Source organism: Hesperophylax consimilis, chromosome 28 (assembly GCF_061612785.1).
Source record: "Hesperophylax consimilis isolate HC1 chromosome 28, BYU_Hcon_1.0, whole genome shotgun sequence".
Taxonomy (NCBI): Eukaryota; Metazoa; Arthropoda; class Insecta; order Trichoptera; family Limnephilidae; genus Hesperophylax; species Hesperophylax consimilis.
In genome coordinates this window covers 12,575,115-12,584,669 of record NC_142863.1, presented here as the reverse complement: position 1 = coordinate 12,584,669, position 9,555 = coordinate 12,575,115, and the positions used below count along the sequence as shown (strand labels likewise).

General features: G+C 33.6%; 1 non-coding gene across 1 annotated transcript; it reads left to right on the top strand.

Moving 5' to 3' along the window:
• The first annotated feature begins 9,101 nt into the window (after positions 1 to 9,101).
• Positions 9,102 to 9,174, top strand: TRNAA-GGC (transfer RNA alanine (anticodon GGC)). Its single transcript has one exon. It is a non-coding gene; the product is annotated as a tRNA-Ala (tRNA).
• Positions 9,175 to 9,555: the final 381 nt, after the last annotated feature.

Sequence of the window (9,555 nt, the reverse complement as noted above, 5' to 3'; positions counted from 1 at the left end):
GGAACTGAATACAAAAACATCCGGAGGGAATAATAAATACGAATGAGCAGACGTAACCTCCCAGGGGGGGTTTAAAACAACCCCTCCTTTCTTGCATAATTATTTGTAGAGCCTGCAAACTCTGGATTGTTGCTTTTTTGCACAATGTTGTCTCAATTGGCGTTATTATTTTGTAACTAAAAATTTTTTTGAAGACTTGAGTCGCGTCGTTTGAAAATTTGTTACATGTCGTTGAGGTTTATACAGATTTCTAAGGTCGACTATGATACTTATTGAAAAAATCAAGTGACATCGGTTTCTCTCAGAATTTTCTCGCTTTCATGGCTAGTTACTTAAATAATCTTCGTCAGCATGTCAGTTACGGAAAAACTCTGAGGTTCCCCAGGGATGGGACTTAGGACCACTCCTCTTTCTTTTATTAATTAAGGACATTGGCAAGACTAATGCTCAAAATATACGTCTTTGCTGATGATATCTAATTTTTCATAGCTATCAAACGTAACAGCGATCCCATTTTTCTGCAGATAAATCTCGATTCTCTCGGAACTGAGCAATTTACACTTCATCATCCAGAAATGGATTCTCGTAATATTTACAGGACCCAAATGTGCATTTCTGTTTTGCTTCCAAAACAATGAAACAAAATAAAATAAGACGAAAAAATTAGATGAGGGACCCTGGCGTGAGTTTATGTGACAATGTCTCTCACGCCAATAAAATGCTTCGATTTTTTCTCCGCAATGCGAGATCGTTTACTAGTGGAGTCAAAATACGACGATCATCAATATATGACACACATGTTCGCAGCATCCTGGAGTATAGTAAAGTTATTGGAGCCCCTTTTATAACCTCATAACCTCACTCACATCCCGACAGTTGCTGTAGCTTTCATTTTTAAATACTGTCATACTTTGGCACACGCAATCTTACGAAACGTCTGGCACAAGCAACACAACAGCAACGGCGTGGCGAGAGTCGGAACTAAATCCCTCGGCTGGTAGCGAGATACTGGCGTCACCGACGAGCTTACAAAATGTTGGCAACGTGTGCCTTTATACGAGCCTTTGCACAGATGTATGGCGGTAGTCGCCAAGGTATTTAAATTGGCGAAAATCAGCGAGATATTTGCGTATCCTTGAAAGAACGGCGTTCAGAATTTTTGTTACAGTGTTTTCTTTTATTTTTTTTGAAGTGAACTTTTTCAACTTAACTGAATTTTTCTTTTCTGAAGTCGTTCAAAGAATTTCAAACATGCTGTGTGCACAACATCTGCACAAGTTCCTATTATTTTTATCTAATGATTCTTTAACTTCTAGCTGCCGGTCGTCAGTAATTCACTGACACATGCGATGATATTTATACATAAAATAATAAATAACCTGTAACCAAAATACCCTCCAAAGAAAATTTTATAAGCCAATGACATTCGCAGACATAACACAAGAACGGGAAATTAAATTAGGCTACCAAAAAGGAGAAATCCTATACACAAAACAGTTTACTATACAAAGGAAAGCAATATTTTACTGCGCTACCGGAAACTATAAAGTCTGCGCCAATTCAAGCTTATTGTAGGAGTGGTACTAATAAAAAGAAAATGTAGTAAATATTAAAAATGTATTTATGTAATGAACAAATGGCTGAAACAATATAAATAAATAACGATATCTAAGTATCGTTTATTTGTAAAGCAATAGAGTACATGATAAATACTTCCAAACATTCTTGACTTTAATTCCCTTGTAACATTCACTTGATTTATTTACTTTGTGAAATAGGCCCCATCCTTAATCTTAGCGAAGTAATTATAAATAAATACGCCAAAGCAAAACATGTTTCTAAACGCGAAGTTCCAGAACAAACGGAGTAAACTATATTACTTTCCCAAGGGTTAACATTAATTTCCGGTGAATAGTATTAAGAGGCCGAGTATTATAATCTTATTTGATGATTAAATTATTGGATGTCGTCTTCGTTATTATAAAAAACATCTTTCTTGCTTTAAAGTTTTAAAAAAATGGCATATTAAATACTGCGTAAATGTAAATGACTGAGCGTAGCAAAATCCTGTTTTCATTCGACAATTTGGCGTTTCATCTGTATATCTGTATTTAATTATTATTTAATATCATTCCTAATGCTTGGAAAACGAAAAGTACAAATGTTTTACGCAAATTGGTCAACGACTGGCTCCTTGATTTAGGGAGGGTAAAAAGTGAAGATATGTTGATCAATAGATAATCTCATTATAAAAAATATATATGTACATTATTGTCAAAACACTGATACATAATTTTTTAAAGTACATACAATACAAAAACACATATTTATCACCTCTGAACACAATTGTCAATTCTGTATTAATCTGTACTTTATTTATCAATGCTATCGATTATTTTCTAATCATCCAACTATATTATAAACTTATAAACTACCCTTCCCATTTTTTCTACCTTTTTTCTACCTTGCTACTCTTGTGGTGATCTGTCTTTTTATTACTACTATCTGGCTGTTATTTACTTTACCGGTTTGTTTTATATTAAGTACTAAATTATAATATGAACTAAACTTGTCAATTTGACTGGCCTAAAACAGGATCCATTCCTAGTTGGCTAGTCAAAGTTTCCGCATGTTTTATTGTATGATTTTTATGTGAAATAAATTTATTATTATTATTACGTTCCGGTTCCGGTTCAAGGTGGTAGCCGTGTTGGATACTACCTTTTATGACGCCAGAGTTCAATCAAGACACAATTCGACGATTTAATCAAAAGTCTGTGGCTTGTGGTCTGTGACCGGTCGGTGGCCGAGTTGACATCGCGTTTAGGTCCCACCCAGGTGTAGTGTGTTCAATTCCTCGGCTGGCTAAGTCTTCCATCACAACACAAGCAACATTTTCAGCTTACTGTGGTGGTAGTAGGAGATTTTCCAATATTGTCAGGTTATTCGTAACCCGAGAATGTTTGTCTTTCTTTAAAAAAAGAATAAAAAATAATGTCGTTGTTAAAAAAAACGATTTTAAAAACGAAAATCAGGATTTATCCAAGAAATTGTTATTTTTTATATATAAAAGTAACATCTTCTTCAATTCTCTTATTTTAATAACACAATAGTCACGAAAAAAAATAGTTCACTGTTACAAAATTATATTCCATAGATATTCAAAAAATCTCATAGCCACTGCGCACCCAGGCAGATAGTAAATTCCCTAGGTTTGTAGGTCTACGCTCAAGCTGCTAGTATGTATTTTGTAGGAACATAAAAATGATAATAAATATGACAGAAAGTTTCATATGTGCTGATAATCAAAACGCACCTATGGGATTCATTTCGGACTTACTATTTATTGGCAAGTATCATTCGGAGGGGCGGATTTAGCAAGAAATTTAAATGGCGTCTAGTAAAATTGTGATGCAAGTTTTTCTTACTTTTTTAATGGGAGTTCATTTCACAAAAGCACTATAAAACACCGCCATTATTAGGTTTTGACATAAGAAGACAATCATAGCAACCGGAACCAGTGGGATTACGGCATCCTCAATTAGGGTATGTTGTGAGACTGAAGGTAGTGGTGAAGAGAAAGAGACGTGCGAGATGAAGGTTGGGAAGCACCTGGCCATTCAGATCTGGTCACTAAACACTTATATGAATATTAATGTGCTTGTTTTGTTACAAAAAGAATTTCGTGCTCTCTGCTTAACCTTACGGGGAAATTTCGTGATGGTTATTTAGACAGAAATATTGAAAATATGTAATTTAGATATTTATTTTTAGAAAACCAAACATTCCTTTATTATGAATAACATCAAACGCCAAACGCGTGCCCAACATTTGTACACGGTTGACACTTGTCACATGAGAACGGGTCGCTTCTACGATTCGTTCTTAAGTTCAACAGCTCGGCTGTGGAACGAACTGCCGGCCTCTGTGTTTCCTCCCTCCTACAACATGGGACTCTTCAAGACCCATGTTCACTCCTTCCTCTCCACAAAAAGACCCTCCACGCAGCATCCCCAAAGATGACATAGGCCCTGAGGGAAATTATTTTCTTCAGGGCCTCCTGTGTGGAGTTAATATAAAAAAAAATTAAAAAAAACATGATCATATTCTTACTACAAACAGAACAAGCGAAAATTTTAGCTTGTACAATGATGGTGGACTTGGAGACTCGGTGGAGCCAGTGGACGAATTAAACCCGTGACGCCTAGGTGGGAACCAGACGTGTTTGTCCACTCAGCTGCTAACCAGTCATATTTGCATGCATACTAATATCACAGATTTTGTCAAATTGTTATTATTACCTGTTTTTTTTAATAACAATCTGAAATTTCTTCCTGACCTTTGAATACGCCAATGTCACAGAGAGGAGCGTGTACAATTTAAACTGGACAGATACAATAACGGTTGTTTGGTTTAACATAAATTCAACTCGTGGCGAATTCTAATCTAGTAAAAACGAAACGTTACCATTTAAAAATCCTGCATATTCGCGAGGTATTAATGGCAGCACATAAAAAATCAGAAATCTCTGCATTTCCTGCTATTCATTTAAACAAACTTACCACCACGTCGTTTCTCCGCAGAAGAAGAAAGGATGGACACAACTCCCTCTTGACAAACACTCCTTGCTCTATCCACACGCATACATCTCTCATGCACACTCTTTTTATTTTCTGACTTTTGACAAAACCCGGCTCAACTACTCGATACGCTTGTTCGTTCTATGTCTTGCCCGGGTCTTGTTCTACTATTCACTTTTGCGTCGTATATTTTCTAGACACTTCTTCCTACGTCCATTCGCACTAAATTTACAAACCATAGTAGATAATATACTGTGAATAGTCGTAGACCTAGAGTCCAAAAAATAATGTTTCATATTTTCTATATCCGGAATTTACGGACAGATGAAATGCGAAACAGAACGTTTCAGAACTGTTGAAACCATTTAATTACCAATCGAAAATCTAGTTGCTTGAAATGGCTTTAGCCATATTTGGTGACCTGACCAGATCCTAACCTTTAAGCACTTCCTATAGCCTCACAATAGATATTCCCAATAGGGTATACCATGAACCCACTACCTTGGGGCAATTGGATCTCTTGTGTCATGTAAAGGCTAAATGCACAGTGTCTGTATGTCTACACATTTCTTACCATTTCTTATTCCTCTCTTCTTACCTTTACAAATAATAGTACAGTTTGACCTTCCGAAACAAGAATGGGAGAAGATAAAATTTCTCCATTTTCTCTGCTTACGCCCTGAGTTGAGATATATCGTGCGTCGAAGGGAAAAGGGTCTTAACTCCAAAAAATCCAAAATGACGTACACAGTAGTAAAATTGATTTCTTGATGCATCGTTTGGTAAATTTATCTTTATGTTTAGCATAAAAAATCTTCCAGTAAAACATAGTTTTAACAACTATAAATAATACAATATCTCTTTTAAAATGTATTTTAAACTTTAAAAAAAACCTTTAACTGAGTATTGAATCTTCAGACTCACATTTACTTCCTATATTAACTACTGTAATTTCATCCGATTTCAGAGAAATGCGTATATTATGTCGGCTTAATTGCCACCAAAAGTTGGTAGAATTCATTGTCAACGACAAAGAGTGTATTTGCCGAGTTTCAGCTCTATAGCATCTCAGAAAGTGGGTTGATTTTAGCTTCCAAGATTTGTATTCATTCATTATCAAAGACAAAAGAGAAATTCAAATAAATAAATTTAAAAATAGCCATAAACATCACTTTGCAGTCTATTTACTCCAGAAATACTACATACAATAATTTATCTGTAAATTCTATACGGATAGTTAGTAAAATACTACGACTAATTATTTATCTGTAAATTCTATACGGATAGTTATTAAAATATTACATCTAATAATTTATCTGTAAACTCTTTACGGATAGTTAATAATAACAATTAAAGTTAAAACATACCAACATGCATGTAGTTAAAAGTATAGTTTAAAAGCCAGTGAAGGAGTGAAAGCCAGTGGAATTTTCGAAATTAGTACCTACCTATTTCACATAGAACTTAAAAGCTTACAGTCTTAGGAACTTTTTTCACTGAAACCTTACATATTTTCCAGATAAATCTTTCATAGTATATTTTGCGTAAGTAAACTACATGGTGTATGTATGTTTGGTAAGAATCAGAATATAAATGCTTGATACGTATGTCCCTTTTTTTGGTAAAAAGTTATCAGTTCTTTGTCAAAAATTATTAATTCGCGAACCTAAAAAAAACATATTGAAAATGTTGCAAACCTGATATTTTGCTGACAGCTTACTTATTTTGCAAAAACCAAACGAAGCTTAATTTTGTTCTGCTGAATGTTTTTAATAATTGACTTAAGCCTTTTTTCCGCCATTGAAAGATGTGACGCTAAGGAATTTTAAAGATAAAAATGTTTGCGAGGGTCTCGGAAGGAAATTGCATTTCTTGAGTGTCTTTGTAAGGTGAAGGGTGTTTGTTGAATATATACATATTATGTGTAATATATATGTAAGTGCAGAGGTGGTTTTTCTAAATTATACGTAAATAAAATTCCACCAACTGGAATCAAAAAGATTTATTTTTAATAGAATAAAAATGTTGAGTGCTTACTCAAAAGTTAGGTAACGTAAGATTTTTGTCGTTTGTAATTACAGTTAGTAGGTGTAATTTAAGTAGATGTAATTCTTTTCTTCAATAGTTGCAACATTACTTTGTGGCGTCATTGTATTCATGTAAAAATGTGAGCAATTAGTAGATGTTATTCTTTTCTTCAATGGTTGCAACATTACTTTGTGGCGTCATTGTATTTGTGTGAAAATTAAACAGTTTGTGTACATCACTTTCAATTATTAATAATCTACGTTAATTTTCATAATCCTGACGACGAATTAACCCATATTAATTAAAAGTGGTATATGCAAAGTGTTTTATTTTCATATATATGTAATTCTGTCCATATGTAATTTCGTCCATGTGTAATTCTTGTTATGTGAAATTCAGTCTTCAAAAATAAAGAAAAAATAATGAAAGGAAGTTAAAATTTCAGCAAAAATAGCATACAATCTCATAATATTAAAACCCATAACTTTGAAATTAAAATATGAATTTTTTCGCCACTTTTCTTCACCTCGTATTGACAAAACTTTGTCAAGAACAAGTTTGTTCCTCTGCAATCCACAATAAAGTGCAGCAGTTACCTGTCTGACATAGTTGTTCGTTAAATGGACCATATTCGCCAGGTTTCCCCCGCAGTCACCCACCCCTCCCTTTTCCCATCTCCCGAACGCCGGAGTTGAAGTTTTAAGCATGTTGGAATGAGGCCGATGCTGTAAGTACCAACTTAAGATAAAAATTTTATTTTTATGTAGTTAATAAATTTTTAAAATGGAGTTTAGTTTTACTACTGAACAAATGAAAATTCCTAGAATTATGACTTTTTACCGGCCTCGCCAATTTTAAGATATAAGAGTTTTTGACTTCTAGCCTCTAGACAGGACAAAGAAATTGATAATCTGAGACATTGGAGGACTTTGATATTTGAAAATGAATAATTTTACTAGAAGTAAGGAACAAATTAGCTTACTTCGGGCACACTGATGCAACAAACTACACATTTATTTATCTAAGCAGTGTCCATTACGGAAACAAATGATAATATACTCAAAAATACTAATCACCGTTAGAACGACAATTATTCCGGTTCGATGAACTCTGGAACTGAGATTTTCTTTGAATTTATGTCTCATCATTTTCAAAATTGAAGTGTTTTTTTTTAAGAATTCTGACACGCGACAAAGTACCTAACTATAATATAACATGTGAATAGAAAATTATTATTATTATCTTTTTCAAAATTTGAATTTGAATTTAAAAATTTTCTTTTTTATGTTCAATAGTACTATTATTCAATTTATAAAAAGAGGGATAAATATTCTACATATGAATAGTAAATTAAAACGGTTAGATATCTTAGAAGCTTTGTGAATAAAGAGAGCCTTAATAATAATGAGTTGATTATAAATAAACAAATAATTTTATCTTACAGCACCATCTTAGACATGTATCCTTTCACCGTCCGTTCCATCTCCTCCCCCACTCTTCACTAATCCCTGATCACGCCTCCACCCCCACTTCAACACTTAGTAATATATTATGATCGCCCAATGCAATGTTAATTTATATAATTTTCGCTGAGAAAGGAACGGTTTTTCCGAAACCGGTCGGCGTACATAAAAAATAGGTGGTTTAAACAAAGTAACATTGTTTCATTTATTTATACAAAAACACTATTTATTTTAAACAAGTTCTAAATTACACAGCAGAACTTATAATATGTAAATTAACTTTTTTTGTATAAATTGAATAATAATATTATTGAATATATAAAAGAAAACGTTAAATCAAAATGGAGTTCTACATAATGTTAAACATATAACAATAAATAAATTCAATTATAATATCCCGTGATTTTTAGTAGTAGTAGCAAGTACTATTTTGTATTTGTAGTAAGAAGTTTACACGTGGAAGAGCTTCTAGTTTTTTTCTATTGAAATTTGGAAAACTGTAGAAAACGTCATTGAATATAATTCGAAGATTTTTTTTTCCTTAATTTGAATATCGCTCAACTGCGGTACCTAAATTGTGAGATTTGAAAGAGTGGGGAATCGAACGAGATGGCTAAGAGAAAGGTTATTAAAAACCTGGATATTCATATCCTGGTCCCTAAACACGGTTAAAGCCATTTCAGTTTGCAAAGTGTAGATTCTGAATGTTCTCTCACCGGACGGGCGTTACTGCGAGAATCTTCGACGTAACGTGTTATTAAATAACATTAAAATATACGTTATTTTTTAATGATAACAAATTATTATAAGCAATAATTTCTCGCCTGAAATATCCATACAAATTGATAATATCTCCCGAGTAAAAATAAATGAACCACTGAGCTACGTCGGCTTATTCCCAACCAGCCAAATAATTCAATATGTACTAATACTTCAATCAACAATTATTGCTTTTATATTTTTTCACCTGTAAACAACGAACTTTATTTTTGTTTTGTATTACTACAATTATTTGACGGATTGTGAATAAGCCGACGTAGCTTAATGGTTCAGAGCATCTGACCGGCAATCAGAAGGTGCGGGTTCAATTCCCGTCAGCGGCATTTTTATTTTGCTAGGGAGACATTATCAATTCGAATGGATATTTCAGGCGAGTAATTATCGCTTGAAATATCCATTTTACTATTTGTTAAAATATACTAATTACATATAACTTTGATGCGACCTCTTTATTCGTAATCGAGAATCTTTACCACTCGGCCACGGAGGCCGTCTATTATACATTAGATGAATCAAATTGCCTTAAAATTTCACTGCTTCTCTGGGGAAACCATTTACTATTCATGAATTCAAATCCAACCCGTAAATAACTCTGGTACCGAATAAAAAAGGTCGACAGACAGAAAATAAAAGCGTAGGTGTTACAGAACAACGTATTCTACAAGTGGCCCACTAGCACCGGGCGAACGAGTCCGCTTGTACAA